The following is a 17,159-nucleotide window of genomic DNA, read 5'->3' on the forward strand; positions in this document are numbered from 1 at the left end:
GTCTGACACAAGTGTGCGTTACCAATTCTCTTGTCCAATAATATCTCCCACTCAATGCAAGATGTCTTTCAGGTCGTTCTTGCACGTGATCATATCATAAAGTGGTTTCCTCGATCGGGAGAATGACCGTATCGACCGGATAATCTACTATAGATCTCATCCGAGCGTGGCCACGCATTCACGATCATCTCTCCTCGAGTGGCTTTGAGATAAAATATGACTTAAAAGGACAATCTGTTGACCTATTTTCTTCATTCGATACAGATCACAATGACCCATAAATGCTCATCTCGGCCTCCTTTTACGGTGCGACCTAGAACAAAAACCAAAGCCATTTTAGGAAAATCGTACCAACTCAGACAAATAGTCACCGATCTAAAGAATTGACTCGAAGGAATATATAGAAATCCTCGCCACGACCCAAAGAACAAAAGGACTCTACAAACGGTCCTTTGTCCGACAAATTGTCTCACAATCTGCCTATGTAATCGACCAGCCATCACTATGACCATACCATATGATCGAACTGTCATCTATCGCCTTACAATTTAGTCACTCCGAGACGTCACCTCATTAAGTAACCAGGGACAAAATACAATGTTAATCCAGTTCACTTTAATAGGGTTCGACATTGTCACTACAACCTATTTGGATTAAAACAAAGTATATAAATTAAGATATAAAACTGAATATAATGATAAATCCAACTTATCATATATGAAATAATAAATACAATATTTTGATTATTACATATCATATAATTTACAACAGTTCTGGCATTCGTCTCAACCCCATTGAAACTACATGACTATCATGTTTAGCTTGAGACAAAGGCTTGGTTAAAGGATCAACGATGTTGTCAGCTGTCCCAACCTTACAAACTATAATTTCCTTTCTTTCGATTAAATCTCTAATTACATGAAATTTCCTAAGTACATGTCTAGACTTGTTACTAGACTTGGGCTCTTTTTCTTGAAAAATAGTCCCACTGTTATCACAATACAAAGTGATAGGATCCTCGGCGGTTGGAACTACCTTCAGTCCCTCTAAAAATTGGGTAATCCAAACAGCTTCCTTTGCAGCTGCAGAGGCTGCAATGTACTCAGCTTCCGTTGTAGAATCAGCAGTCACAGACTCCTTAAAACTTCTGCAGCAAACTGCCCCTCTGTTCAACAAAAAGACAAAACTTGCACTGGGATTTCAAATCATCCTGTCGGTTTGGAAACGCATCCGTATAACCTCTTATACGTAATTCAGATTCTCCTCCAAACACTAAGAATGAATCTTTAGTCCTTCTCAAGTACTTTAGAATATTCCCGACGGCTATCCAGTGACTCTCACCTGGAGTTTTCTGAAAACGACTCGTCATACTCAAAGCATACGAGACGTCAGGACGAGAACACATCATATCATACATGATCGATCGAACATCGGAAGCATAGGGAATCAATTTCATGCGTTCAATATCCTTAGGCTTAGTAGGATACTGTGACTTACTCAAAGTGACCCCACTGCCCATAGGTAGAAAACCTCTCTTGGAGTTTTTCATATTGAATCGGTCAAGAATCTTATCGATATAGGCTTCTTGACTCAATGCTAATATCCTTTTGGATCTATCTCTATAGATCCGGATACCCAAGATGCGCTGAGCTTCTCCCAAATCTGATATAGAATTAGTCTGTTTTAAACGAATTCTGTAGGTTAGAAAATATGCAGCGGAATTATTGTAATCTGACCGTAGAATTGATGTAAAACAGCGAGTTAAATAGGTAAACAGAAGGTAAAACGTTAGAATTGATTAAGGAACAAGATAGATAGGTGAATCTTGATCAGCACCTCGCAAGGCAATCACTCGAATCACTCAAAGGCAACCTCGCAAGGTAGGGTTCGTGTATCTCGCAAGAATGACGAAATAAGCATAAAACTGGAAGTTTTATTGGTAATCTGTAATCTGCATGTTATTAGGTTACAAGGCTTTAATTTATAGTAACCTAAAACCTAATCATACTTGGACAACAAGCAAACTAATTTCCTTAACTAATTAGGAAACAAATAATCAGCAAACTAGTTTCCTTAACTAAGTAGGAAACAAATAATCTGGAAAAAAGAAACTAAGACTTCAAACTAGGATTAGGAAATTATAGGTTTTCCTAATTTTATTTGTAATAGATTAATTAGCTAAATAATACTAATAATTTCGGACCAGCTAGTAATCCACACGGTTTGGATTAACCGTGTACTTCTGGGCCTTTATCCACCCAAGTGAGCATCGTCAAATAACTTGACCCAATCTTGAAGCCTTCGACTAAATGAGTTGCATTTCGGCTAAGTAGTACTTCATTTTCATTGTCCATCAATGCTCCTGCATCATTCTCTCCTTCTTTTTGAGAATTTGACCTCAAATTGTCGTCGTCGAGATATGGGGACAGGTCACCAACATTAAACGTTGCACTCACACCACCGTACTCACTTGGTAATTCCAACTTGTAAGCATTCGAACCGTAGCAATCTATGACCTTGAATGGGCCATCTGCTCGCGGCATCAACTTGTTCTTTCGCTTAGCTGGAAAACGCTCCTTCCTTAAATGAAGCCACACGAGATCCCCTACTTTGAACACGGGCTGTTTTCGATGCTTATTGGCTTTCTCTTTGTATTTAGCATTCGATTTCTCAATTTGGGCTCTCACTTGTTCACAAGTCCTCGGAAAAGGTAACTGCCTCTCCTTTGCTTCAAAGCTCATAAGGTCTTTCTTCGGAATTGGAACTAGATCAATAGGCAAAAATGGATTAATGCCATACACAATTTCGAATGGAGCACGCCCGTAGTCACCGATGGAGTCCGGTTATACGCAAATTCAGCATGTGCAAGTTTAGTATCCCAATCCTTCGTAGTCTTGCTCACTAGGCCACGCAATAAACTTCCCAAGGTACGATTAGTGACCTCCGTTTGCCCATCTGTTTGAGGATGGTGCGAAATCTTGAACGAACAAAGAACTTTGTACCCATCAAACGCCATAAAGTCTTCCAAAAATAACTAAGGAACTTCACATCACGATCCGAGACAATAGTAAGGGGAATACCATGTAAACGGACTACCTCCTTATAGTACAAATCAGCAACATTCGTAGCATCATCCGTCTTGTGACAAGGAATAAAATGAGCCATCTTTGAAAACCGATCAACAACAACCATGATCGAGTCTTTACCCCTTTGTGTTCTCGGCAAACCAAGTATGAAATCCATGCTCACCTCGCTCCAAGGCTGTTTTGGCACGAGTAAAGGCGTGTCTGACCCTTTGACAAACGAACTCTTTGCTTTTCGACACACAACGCACTTGCCCACAATTTCTTGGACATCCTTACTCATCTTGGGCCAATAGAAATGTTCACTTACAATGTCATAAGTCTTGTTTGAACCGAAATGACCAGCCAAAGCTCCTCCGTGAGCTTCTCTAATAATCAACTCCTGAATTGACCCTTGTGGAATGCAAAGGCGATTTCCCTTAAACAAAAATCCGTCTTGCATTGTATAAAGTCCAGTAGGTTCAATCACCTCTTTAGCAAATGCCGGGTCAGCCTTGTACAACTCTTTAATATGCTCAAAACCCAACAATCTTGCATCTAATTCAACCAACAAACAGTGTCTTCTAGATAATGCATCTCTACAATATTAGAATTACCTGTTTTGTACTTGGATGAAAACGTGAATGATCAGTAAAAACTCGACCCACTTCGCGTGCCTTATGTTCAATTTTTGCTGTCCATGAATATGTTTAAGAGCTTCGTGATCGGAATGTAGCACGAATGGTTTTTGACGCAAATAATGACTCCAATGCTCCAATGCTCGTACAATGGCATAAAACTCTTTGTCATAGGTTGAATAGTTCAGCCTTGCACCTCCAAGTTTCTCTTTGAAATAAGCAATGGGTCGTTTCTCTTGGATCAACACGGCACCAATCCCAACGCCACTCGCATCACACTCGACTTCAAATAATTTCTCGAAGTTGGGCGGCGCTAAAACAGTCCGAACACAACTTTTTCTTCACTTCTTCAAATGCCTTTTGAGCACTCGGAGTCCAAACAAACTCCCCTTTCTTGGTTAGCTCGGTAATTGGAGCCATGATTGAGCTAAACCCCTGGATAAAACGCCTATAAAACGATGCCAAACCATGAAAACTACGGACTTGATCGTGGATTTAGGCATCGCCAGGCTTGAATAGCTTCGACCTTGGATGGGTCCATGCTTACTCCTTCTTTTCCTACAATGTAACCAAGAAAAACAACACTTGGCACCATAAAAGTGCACTTTTCGAGCTTACCATACAGCTTCTGCGTTCTCATGACTTCAAATACAGCTCTAAGATGGAGCTTGTGCTCTTCTTCACTCTTCTTATAGATGAGAATGTCATCCGGATAGACAACAACAAACTTGTTAAGGAACGGCCTTAACACTTCATTCATGAGTCTCATAAACGAACTAGGTGCATTACACAATCCAAACGGCATGACAAGCCACTCATACAACCCTTGTTTCGTTTTGAACGCTGTCTTCCACTCATCCCCTTCACGAATCCGCATTTGGTGGTATCCACTCCTCAAATCCAGTTTAGAAAACACACATGAACCAGAAAGTTCATCTAGCATATCATCAAGTCTTGGCATAGGAAAACGGTATTTAATAGTGATGTTATTCACGGCTCTGCTATCTATACACATTCGCCAAGTTCCCTCCTTTTTCGGTACCAAAAGAGAGTACAAAGACACGGCTCAAGCTTTCTTTCACATATCCTCTATCTATCAATTCTTGCACTTGTCTCTGTAATTCCTTAGCCTCTTCGGGATTACATCGATAGGCTGGTTTATTAGGTAATGCAGCCCCTGGAAGTAAGTCAATTTGGTGCTCAATCCCCCTCTTTGGTGGTAACCCATCAGGTAACTCGTCGGGAAACACATCACTGAACTCACCCAATAACTCCCGAATCCTCGCATCATTACTCTCCATTTTTTTCACCTCTCGAACAACCAGTAGGTATGCTGGTTCCCCTCTCGCTACAACCTCCTCGGCCTCATTAGCATCCAAAAACAAACTGTCTTTTGCAATAGGTTTGTTATATTTGGTTGGCGACAATGGTTTCAAATGATACTTAGCTTTCCCTTTAGAAACAACATAGACATTACTTCGTCCGTCATGTTCCACCTTCCTATCATATTGCCACGGTCTACCCAGCAAAATATGGCAGGCATTCATCGGGATTACGTCACATAATATCTCATCTTTATACGGTCCCAATTGCAAAGAAATTAACGCTTGTTTCTTTACCATGACCCCATTATTCCCATCAAGCCAATGCAGTTTATACGGTTTAGGATGGTTCTTAGTAGGCAATTTCAGTTTAGCAACAATATCCTTAGCTATAACATTGGTACAAGAGCCACTATCAATAATAAGAGTGCAAATCTGGCTGTTTACCTTACAACGGGAATGAAACAATTGCTCCCTTTGCTCGTGCTCGATTTGAGCAGCCTCGGTGTGGAGGCTTCTAAGCACCAACACTCCTTTCTCTTCGTCACTGTAAGGCTCCACCTCATGTACTTCTTCCCCACCACTCTCATCCTCGACATCAATAGGTTTCGATTCAGATTCTGGGACAACGAAATTTGGAATTAAGTTAACCAGTTCTTGAATTGTCAGAGCTTTCTTTTGCGGACACTCATTGGCAATGTGCCCATATCCCTGGCACTTGAAGCAACGCCTCAACCGTGTCTCCTTAGCTTCCACCACCGTGCCTTTTCCTTTATCTTTGGGATCCTCATGTCGTGGTTCCTTGCTACTAGATGTGGTAGCGGCTGATTTCGAGTATGTGCTCGAATTCTTTGCGTAGTCACGAGTATAGGACTTCTTGCTCTTATCCTGCTTCTCAAATTTAAGAGCCAATCTGCAAGCATCATCAAAGTTATCATAATGTTGAATTTCCACCCTTTGCGCCAAATTAGTGTTAAGACCACGAATGAATCGTGCAGTCCTCAACTCTTGCTTTTCCTCTAGATCACATACGATACTCATCTTTTCAAACTCATTTATGTAATCAGAGACACTCGAACTCTCTTGTGACAGAGATGTTAGTTTCAGATAATTGTCCTGCTCATAGTCTCTAGGAAGGAATCTCTTTGTGAGGTGCTTCTTGAGTTTATCCCATGTTTCAATTTTTGGCTTCCTATCCTTCTTACTTTTGCCTCTTCATGTTTTCGTACCACAAAGATGCGTACTTGGTCAATTTTAAGGTAGCCACCTTGAATTGCTTGTTTTCATCATAATTTTTGTACTCAAAGATCCTGCCTTTTTGACGAATCCAATCCAAGAATTTTTCAACATCTCCATCTCCGTTAAACTCGGGAATGTCGAGTTTCGTGCCTCTATCATCATCATTCGTCTTTTTGGTTGATTTTGGCTGTCCGTCCTCTTGATTGATTGGGTGTCGACTCGACCCGTTCAATTTCTTCTTCTTTTTCCTGGCTAAACCGTAGCTATGCTCTTTACTACGTAAGAAATCCGGCCAATCTCCGCCCTAATTGCATCCATATCCTCCTTCCATGGTTTATCTCCTTCTCCATTCACCATCTTCTCCCAAGACTGATTTATTAAGCAATAAATCGAAAACCTAAGCTCTGGTAACCACTTTGATATAGAATTAGTCTGTTTTAAACGAATTCTGTAGGTTAGAAAATATGCAATGGAATTATTGTAATCGACCGTAGAATTGATGTAAACAATGAGTTAAATAGGTAAACAGAAGGTAAAACGTTAGAATTGATTAAGGAACAAGATAGATAGGTGAATCTTGATCAAGACTCGCAAGGCAATCACTCGAATCACTCAAAGGCAACCTCGCAAGGTAGGGTTCGTGTATCTCGCAAGAATGACGAAATAAGCATAAAACTGGAAGTTTTATTGGTAATCAGTCTCGCATGTTATTAGGTTACAAGGCTTTAATTTATAGTAACCTAAAACCTAATCATACTTGGACAACAAGCAAACTAATTTCCTTAACTAATTAGGAAACAAATAATCTGAAAAAAAGAAACTAAGACTTCAGCTAGGATTAGGAAATTATAGGTTTTCCTAATTTTATTTGTAATAGATTAATTAGCTAAATAATACTAATAATTTCGGACAGCTAGTAATCCCACACGGTTTGGATTAACCGTGTACTTCTGGGCCTTTATCCACCCAAGTGAGCATCGTCAAATAACTTGACCCAATCTTGAAGCCTTCGACTAAATGAGTTGCATTTCGGCTAAGTAGTACTTCATTTTCATTGTCCATCAATGCTCCTGCATCAAAATCTTTCATTTGGAAGTGATTTCCCAACCACTTCTTAACAGAAGCAAGCATATCAACATCATTCCTAATGAGTAATATGTCGTCCACATAAAGAAGTAAGAAAACAAACTTACTCCCACTAAACTTCATGTATAAACATGGTTCCTTAACACTTTGAGAAAAACCATTCTGTTTAATAACATGATCAAAACGATGATTTCCACTCCTTGACGCTTGCTTAAGACCATAAATGGATCTCTTAAGTTTGCATACTTTGTTAGGATTTTTTGGATCCACAAAACCCTGAGGTTGTGTCATGAACACTTCCTCTTCCAGAAACCCGTTTAGGAAAGAGGTTTTGACATCCATTTACCATATCTCATAATCATGAAATGCAGCAATCGCTAACATTGTCCGAACAGATCTAAGCATAGCAACTGGTGCAAATGTTTCATCATAGTGTAAACCATGAACTTGAGTGAAACCTTTTGCCACCAATCTAGCTTTGTAGACATCCTTATGTCCATCCATACCGATTTTAATCTTGAATATCCACTTACACTGAAGAGTTCGAACATCTTTAGGTAAGTCAACCAGGTCCCATACCTGATTATCGTACATGGAATCCATTTCGGATTGCATAGCCTCGAGCCATAGCTTAGAGTCAGAACTCATAATAGCTGCTTTATAGGTCTTGGGTTCATCACTTTCTAAAAGTAAAACCTCATAGTCACCATCTTCCTCGATAATACCAAGGTATCTATCGATCGGCGACTAACCCTTTCTGACCTCCTAGGTTCAACAGGAACAATAACCGATTCTGACGTAGAAGGAACATCTTTCTGCACTGTCACATCAGTTTGTGGCTCTTGAACTTCATCAAGTTCAAATTTTCTCCCACTCTGTCTTCTAGAAATAAACTTTTTTTTCTAGAAAGACAGCTTCACGAGCAACAAACACTTTATTCTCGTTACTATTGTAGAAGTAATATCCACAAGTTTCTTTAGGGTAGCCTACAAAAATACATTTTTCAGAACGAGGTGCAAGCTTATCGTCAGACTTGCTCTTGACATAAGCATCGCAACCCCATACTTTCATGTATCGCAGATTCGGGACTTTCCCTTTCCATATCTCATATGGAGTTTTGTTAGTTGCTTTAGTGGGACTTTTATTAAGTGATTGTACAGCAGATAAAATGGCAAAACCCCAGAATGACTTAGGTAACTCTGTTTGACTCATCATCGATTGAACCATATCTAATAAAGTTCAATTCCTCCTTTCAGCCACACCATTTAATTGTGGTGTGCCAGGAGGAGTTAACTGAGATACAATACCGCAGTTTTTAAGGTGATATTTAAAGTCATTGCCTAAATATTCCCCACCATGATCTGATCGTAATGCTTTAATCTTCTTATTTAATTGGTTTTCTACTTCATTCTGAAACTCTTTGAACTTATCAAAAGCTTCACTTTTATACCTGATTAAGTAGATATACCCATATCTACTCATGTCATCGGTCAAAGTAATGAAATAGTCATAATTACATCTAGCAGTGACTATCATTGGACCACATATATCGGTATGTATTAAACCCAATAACTAACTAGCTCGAGATCCTTTTCCTTGAAAAGGTGAACGAGTCATCTTGCCAAGTAGACAAGATTCGCATGTACCAAATGATTCGAAATCAAAAGGTTTAATTACACCAGTCGACATTAGTCTTTTAATGCACTTCTCGTTGATGTGTCCTAATCGACAATGCCATAAATAAGATAGATCGGTATCACCAGTTTTGAGTCTTTTATTATCGAAATGATAAACATCGTTGCAGGTATCTAGAATATAAATACCATTGATTGAAATAGCTTGGCTATATACAATCCCATTAAGGTAAAAAGTACAACACTTGTCTTTAATTACAAAAGAAAACCCTTCAGTGTCTAACACGGATACGGATATTATATTTCTAGATAGCATTGGTACAAAATAACAATTATGAAGATGCAACTGCATTCCTGAAGCTAAACTAAGTACATAAGTTCCTATTGAGACGGCAGCTACTTTAGACCCGTTTCCCATTCGGAGATCGACATCACCCTTGTTTAGCTTTCTTATGCTTTTTAGGCCCTGCAAATGATTACACAAGTGAGAACTACAACCAGTATCTAATACCCAAGTTGTATTTGAAGCATAATTTATGTCTATCATAAAAGATTAAGTTGAGAAATTACATGTCGGTTTCACAATCCCAGCTTTTATGTCATCTAAGTACTTTGTAAAATTACGTCTCCAATGTCCCTTGTTATTACAATAATTACAAGTATCTTTAAGAGGATTACCCTTTATAGGTTTTGGCTTGGTAGAGCAATTCGTAATTGCTATACCTTTGCCCTCCACCTGAACAGACTTCTTACTTGCGTTCCTCTTAAACTGCTTCTTCCCTTCACGTTAATCGCAAGCACATCTTTCCTCGTGCTCCCACTCAATCCTATGTCCTTCTCTGCCTGCACAAGCAGAGAATGAAGTTCATGTAAACTCTTTTTCATGTTCGTCATATTGTAATTTACCCTAAATTGTGTAAATCCCTTGATGTGCGAGAGAGAGTGGAGCACTTGGTCCACCACAAGTTCGTCGGGGATTTTACATCCCAACTCCTCTAAAGTTTCCACGTACTCAATCATTTTAAGTACGTGTGAACTTACAGGTTGACCATCTTTGAGGTTAGCCTCAAAGAAACGAACTGCGGTGTCATACTGGATTATCCTCGGGGCTTGAGAAAACAAAACACATATAATTATCAACTAATAATATTATCATAGTAATAATATTTATTAATACATCAAATATATTATAAACAAGGTTTACTACTAAATTTACCTAGTTAGTAATTTAGTAGATTTTGGGTTGATTCTTGGGTGTATCCTTAGGAGACCATCTTTTTGGTAGTTAGTTGTCTTGGAGGATCATCCATTTTCATAGCTCAAGAACAACATCAAGGAAGGAGTCCTTGAGTTGTGCCCAAAACTTACCTTATACAATGTAAGGATTTTCTTGTCTTAAGATGGTTTAATACCATCTTTTATACTTTTATTTGCATGCATGTAGATTTAGACCATATTAAATTAATTTGTAATTTTAATATCATAAGATGAGTATAAACATGGTCTAAATAACTAACAGTAGCAACCCCAGAGTGCTATGCGGATTCCCCCTTCGTGGACAGCACTGCCCTTGTCAGCATGCCAAAGGGGTTCACCACACCAACAATGACATTGTATGATGGAACAGAGGATCCGCTGGAGCACATCAACCGGTACAAACAGAAAATGATGGTGGTTGCAGCAATATGGCCTAAAAAGGAGGCATGTATGTGCAAAGGATTCGGTTCCACCTTGTCAGGAGCCGCACTCTAGTGGTTCGTTAACCTTCCCAACAAGTCCATTTCCAGCTTTGCAGGGTTAGTGAATGTTTTCAATCAGCATTTCGCAAGCAGTCGCAGCCAGAAAAATTATCCTGTGATCTATACCGGATCGTCCCGAGGTTCGAGGAGTCCACCAGGGATTATCTTGCCAGATTCAATGTGGAAAAAATATCTATCCCTAGGTGAGACCCTACAACGGCAGGCAACGCCTTCAGAAGGGGACTGCATCGCGACTCTGATTTGTACAAGGATCTCACCAAGCATCCATGTGCCACCTTTGAGGAAGTCAAGCAAATGGTAGAGGCTACTTATCGCCTAGAGGAGGATGAGGATAGAAGGGACCTGTATGGAACAGAGTCGTCCAGCTGAAAAATCACAACAAAGAGAAAGAATGAAAGAGCCAAACCCTACAGCAAGAACACAATGAACAAAGTCTCAGGAAAAACAGAGAGCACCGAGGCTCCACCTAAGCTCAGCGAGTATGAGTTTAGCACTGGACTTGATGGGGTAATGAAGGCAATCAGGGAGCTAGGGCAGAGGGCCAGGTGGCCCAAGAAGCCTATTCCTAGGGAGAACGACAGAAGAGATACCAGCAAAAGGTGTGAATACCACAACGATATTGGCCACAATACAAAAGATTGTGTAGTACTACGAAAGGAAGTGAAGCACCTCTACAGTGCTGGATGCTTGGATCACCTGCTCCCCAAGGGGGTGAAATCTGGAAAGGTCAATACTGCTGACCAGGCCCAACCATCCCCAGCTCCACCTTACTCAAAGTTAGTGAACTTCATCACAGGGGGGTCGGAGATATGTGGTCTTATTCAGTAGCAAAGCGCCATGCAACCGAGACTTGATCATTACCCTTTCTATAAGGAATTGCCTTGTTAAATAGATATTGGTAGATACAGGAAGCTCTGTGAATCTGATAATGCTGGAAATCTTGAAGAACATGGGGTTCAGCGAGAAAGACCTGTTGAAGAAGGCAGTACCCTTGGTAGGTTTCAGCGGAGAAACCAAACAGTCCCTTGGAGAAATAGTGGTACCTACCTTTGTAGGGGGTATGAACAAACAGGTACGGTACTTGGTCATTGATGGTCCGTCAACTTATAACGTGATACTTGGCAGGCCTTGGATCTATGAAATGAAAGCGGTACCATCAACGTACCATCAGAGCATGAAGTTACCTACACCCTAGGGGGTACAGGAGATACGGGGAGATCAAAATGAAGCTCGATATTGCTACAAGAACGCTCTAAAACCCACCGCAGCTGGTCCAGCATAGCAATTACAGAAACTGTGCATCCAGAGGGAGTATATCGCACCTCCCTAGGAGGAACTCGACGAAGTAAACCTGGACCCACAGTTTCCAGCAAGAACAGTGCTGGTGGGAGCTGATTATGCAGGTAACATTCGTGAGTAGATAATTGAATTTCTACGTACTAACATGGATTGTTTCGCTTGGTCCCATAGCGACATGATTGGCATAGATCCAAGTGTAATTACACATCGGTTAAATGTAGACTCCAGCAGAAAAGGAGGAAATTTGCTCCTGAAAGGAACGAGGTGATAAACCAAAAGGTAGACAACCTCCTGGCAGTAGGCAAGATCAGGGAAGTTAACTACCCATAATGGCTCTCGAATGTTGTGGTTGTACCCAAGAAGAACAACAAGTGGAGAGTATGTGTCGATTTCACAGATCTTAACAAAGCTTGCCCAAAAGACCTGTTCCCCCTGCCGCACATTGATTCCATGGTAGACGATACAGCAGGGCATGAGCTGCTTACCTTCCTTGACGCTTGGAGTGGGTACAACCAGATTAAAATGGACCCTAAGGATCAGGAGAAAACAGCCTTCAGATCTGACAGAGGCTTGTACTGCTACAATGTGATGCCCTTTAGCCTCAAGAATGCTGGTTCCACCTATCAGCGCCTGGTGAACAGAATGTTTAAGGAGGAGATAGGGAGAACAATGAAAGTCTACATTGACGATATGGTAGTCAAATCCGAGAAGGCAGAACACCATATGTCCCACCTGGAGAATACCTTCTCGATTCTCAGAAAATACCATATGAAGCTGAACCCCCTGAAATGCACTTTTGGAGTCTCCTCTGGGAAATTCCCGGGGTACTTGGTGACGCAAAGAGGGATAGAGGCCAGCACGGAGCAAATCAAAGCAGTACTTTAGTTAGAATCTCCTCAGAAGCCAAAGGACGTATAGAGGCTCACAGGTCGGGTAGTAGCCCTAAACCGGTTCATATCAAGGTCCTTAGACAGGTGTCGATTGTTCTATGACATCCTGAGGAAGAGCCAGAAGTTTGAGTGGACGCAGGAGCATGAAAAGGCATTTGGGGAGCTCAAGCAGTACCTAAGCACCCCTCATCTTCTCTCCAAGCCAGAACAGAGAGAACCGCTGTAGTTGTATCTGTCACTGATAGAGGCGGATGTAAGCGCTGTACTGGTACGAGAGCATGAAGGAATGCAGAAACCAGTATACTATATAAGCAAGTCTCTGTTACCTGCAGAGACCAGGTACACATCTCTAGAAAAACTCGTTTTAGCACTTGTTACTGCTTCGTACAAATTGCGTCCCTATTTTGAGTCACATACAATTTCAGTCATGACCAACTACCCCCTGAAAACCATAATGAGGAAACCCGAACTGTAAGGGAGAATGGTTAAGTGGTCTGTCCACCTGAGTGGGTACGACCTAAAATTTGAACCCTGAACAGCCATAAAGTCCCAAGCCCTAGCTGACTTTGTGTTAGACTTTAGTCCCACCCTTCAAGAACGAGCCAACAGTGAAATCTTGACCCTAAGTGAGGCTAAAGGGGAGCAGGTATAGGAGTTACATGTTCATGGGGCATCCAATACGAAGGGAGCAGAGGTAGGACTGGTCCTGAAATCACCTCAGGAGGAACAGATAATACAGGCAGTACGGTGTGAGTTCAAACCAACGAATAACGAGGCTGAATACGAGGCCCTAATCATAGGACTCCAATTAGCCTTAGAATTGCAAATCACCCGCATCGAGGTGTATAGTGACTCCAAACTGATCGTAAACCATGTGAATAACGTATACACGACCAGGGATCCTAAAATGATAGCCTACCTGGAAGTGGCAAATGAGCTTAAACTCCGCTTTGCCTCCTTCCACATCCAACAGACACCAAGGGATCAGAATGTTGAAGCGGATGCTCTTGCCACCCTGGGAGTAGCCTTCACTCCAGGGGCAGTGGGTACTATACCATTTATACATGTCATGAAACCTGCCATACGTCAGAATGAACAGCAAAACGCGAGTCAGGCTACAACCACCCAGTGGATATACGAAGCAGGGATATTGTGTACTGCCACACCCCAGGAAGAGATTGATGATTGGCGCAAGCCTTCCATTAGTTGGCCACGTGATGAGGTATTACCACCTGACCAAAAAGACACCAGGAGCTTCAAAATGAAATCCTCCAGATTCGTACTCATTGATGGTATCCTATTTAGGAAGTGGCCGGACTTATCGTTTTCGGTTACTTGTTGTTAAGAGTTACCTAGACAAAAACAATATTTATAACTTCACAAACTACTCTACTTTAGTAAAGAGGTAAGTAAAGGTCGGATCCCAAGGGACGGGTATTGATGTAGGATTTTCGATTGCAAATGGTTGTGTCTAAGGGTGTCACAATTTGGGTTGAGGTAGGAGATCAACTAAACTAAATAACTGCAAACAAAATAATAAAAGCAAGCAAGATGATTAAAATAAGATGTAAACAATTGATTAAAAGCACTAGGGTGTCATGGGTTCATAGGGGATTCATGGGATTTGATCATACAAACATGTTTTATACTAGATGCAAGCAATTATTGTTGTGATGGGATCGAGTTAGTGTATATCTTACAATCCCTAGGAAGGTTTGGGTCCCGGAGCCGAATCGATTAGATTGTACAACACCTACAAGTCGACTTAATCCTCCCTATCCAACTATATGGATGGTCTAATGAGACTCGAGTTGGTTTATGTCTTACAAGTCTCATTGAAAAGATAAGTGATGGGTAAAAAATGCAAGGATTCATAGGCTCGCATTTCATCAAACATAACATGTGCATAAGTTGAAAACACAACAAGCAAGCAAATTAATTATGAAAACATATTAGATTAAGCATGAATCAATCCCTATGTTAGTTTCCCCTAATTCCCCATTAACCCTAGTTAAGGTGACTACTCACTCATTATCAAGTTTAACATGCTAACAAGGTTGTCAATCATACTAGCAAGACAAAACATGATGAACAGATGAAGATGATTAACAATAATTAAAAAGGATTAAGAGAGAATTATTCCTAAAGATGATTCCAAATAAAGCAAAGAATAATAGAAGTACTTGATGATTGATGGAAGGTTGACAATCCTCCAAATAAACCCCAAATAATCTTCAATTACCCAAAATAAATGATGAACAATAGAGAAATTAAGTAAAGATTAAGAAATGAGATTTGTATTAATGCTAAATTAGGAGTTGATTACAAGATTAAGATGAGGTTAAGAATGCATAAGAAGAACATGATAATCTAATTAGTACAATCGGGTATTTATACTAAGGATTAGGTACATAAATTAGGGTTACTAAGGGCTTAAATGACTATTAAGACCCTTAAGAAAAGTTGAGGAAGTGCTCCTCTCGAAGGAGATGCGCATATCCGTTTTGGTAGTCTTCATGGAGTACGCTCGTCCCGAGCGGCTAGGCAAGAGAGACGGTTGGCACTGGAGCAGAATCCGAGCGGATTGTGGGTCGGGACGCTCAGATCATTGGGCCTCAAGACGAGCGTCTTGGCATCGGGACGCTCGGACTGTAGCAGGGTGACGCTCGTCCTGGGCACTGCGCCGCTCGGATTCCTTCACAGTGACTTCTCTTCTTTTCTTTCTTCAACAATCCTCAAAGATCTTGTTGGAGATGCAAGGATCCTTTCACCATTGCCAAATTATCTACATAGGCCTTTGTTAGGCCTGGAAATCCACAGACGTCCCTGATCAGTATCTCACCTTAACCTGACCATCAGGCTGTTAGGCTGTCAGGACACATGAAGATAAGCGCTTGGCCATGGAGAGGACAACGGTCAAAATATCAGGACGATATCAGACCAGGAAGACATATTACAAGAGGAATATATGCTCAACATTGAATAGGAAGATCTCGCTGTAAATGCAGTAATTAAGGGCGTAATATTGGCAATTATTGCGGATAATTAAGGAGAATAATCCACATTAATGCCGCCATCACACAGCCGTTCAGCAAGAGCTTATATAAGGGATATTTGGAAATCATTTGAAGGATCATCACAAGACAAGGCAATATACAACATTCTCATTTCATTCATAGATAATTACGTTCAATAGTGCTCAATACATAATACAATAGTGAAATCCTCTCCTGGCTTGGTGCCCGTGGTTTTTTCCCATTTAAGGGTTTTCCACGTACAAATTTCTTTGTCTTATTGTTGTTATTTTTTATTACATTTACAGTTTATATTTTACCCCTAACGACCTGACTATTAGGGCATTTAGAGCTAGTTAACCCTACCCAAATCTACCCTGACCTGATTTCGCCTTGCGCAAAATCCACACAAAACAATTGGCGCCCACCGTGGGGCATCTAGCTCTTTAAATCCTTTTTTCTCATCTTACAAAAAACTCAAAAATCCTACAAAAATGGCCCAGCCTACCATTGAAGAACAATTGAATGCAGCTCTCCAACAAATCGCTGAGTTGGAAAGTTTGGAAGAAAAAGTAGCCTAAACTGAAGCAAAAATCCTGCAACTAAGAGAATCTGAGTCAGCTCTGAAACAAAAATTAGAGAAAACCCAAGGAGCAGGCTCTAGATTCCAGCCAGGAACCCCATTTGCATCAATCATCAAAAACATCAATTTCTCCAGTTTCGGGAGCCCAAGTGGTTCTAAATTCATTAATGTTGATGGTGACGGTGAACCAAAGAATGATAATGAAAAACCCGATGAATCTGCAGCAGCCATCATGATGGCAGTGGTTCAGGAGATCAAGAAACTCAATGAAAAATTTGACAAGATACATAGAGTACCTACCAGCATGGAAGAAGCTGCCCCTGACAGTTATGCTGATTCGCCTTTCATAGACGAAATAGCAAAAGTAGATTTACCAAAGAAGTTTGTGGTCCTATCCATGAGGGTCTATGATGGAACCACAGATCGACAAAATCACGTGGCTCTCTATAAACAAAAAATGCTGGCTGCATCTATTGCCAGCAAATTTAGACAAGTTTGCATGTGTAAGGGATTTGGAATGACCCTGATCGGCCCTGCTCTGCAATGGTACATCAACCTGCCAACTGGGAGCATCCATTCCTTCGCCAACCTGATCAACAGCTTCAACAAGCAGTTTGCGAATAGCAGATAAT

The sequence above is a fragment of the Silene latifolia genome, chromosome Y (genome assembly GCF_048544455.1).
Source record: "Silene latifolia isolate original U9 population chromosome Y, ASM4854445v1, whole genome shotgun sequence".
NCBI lineage: Eukaryota > Viridiplantae > Streptophyta > Magnoliopsida > Caryophyllales > Caryophyllaceae > Silene > Silene latifolia.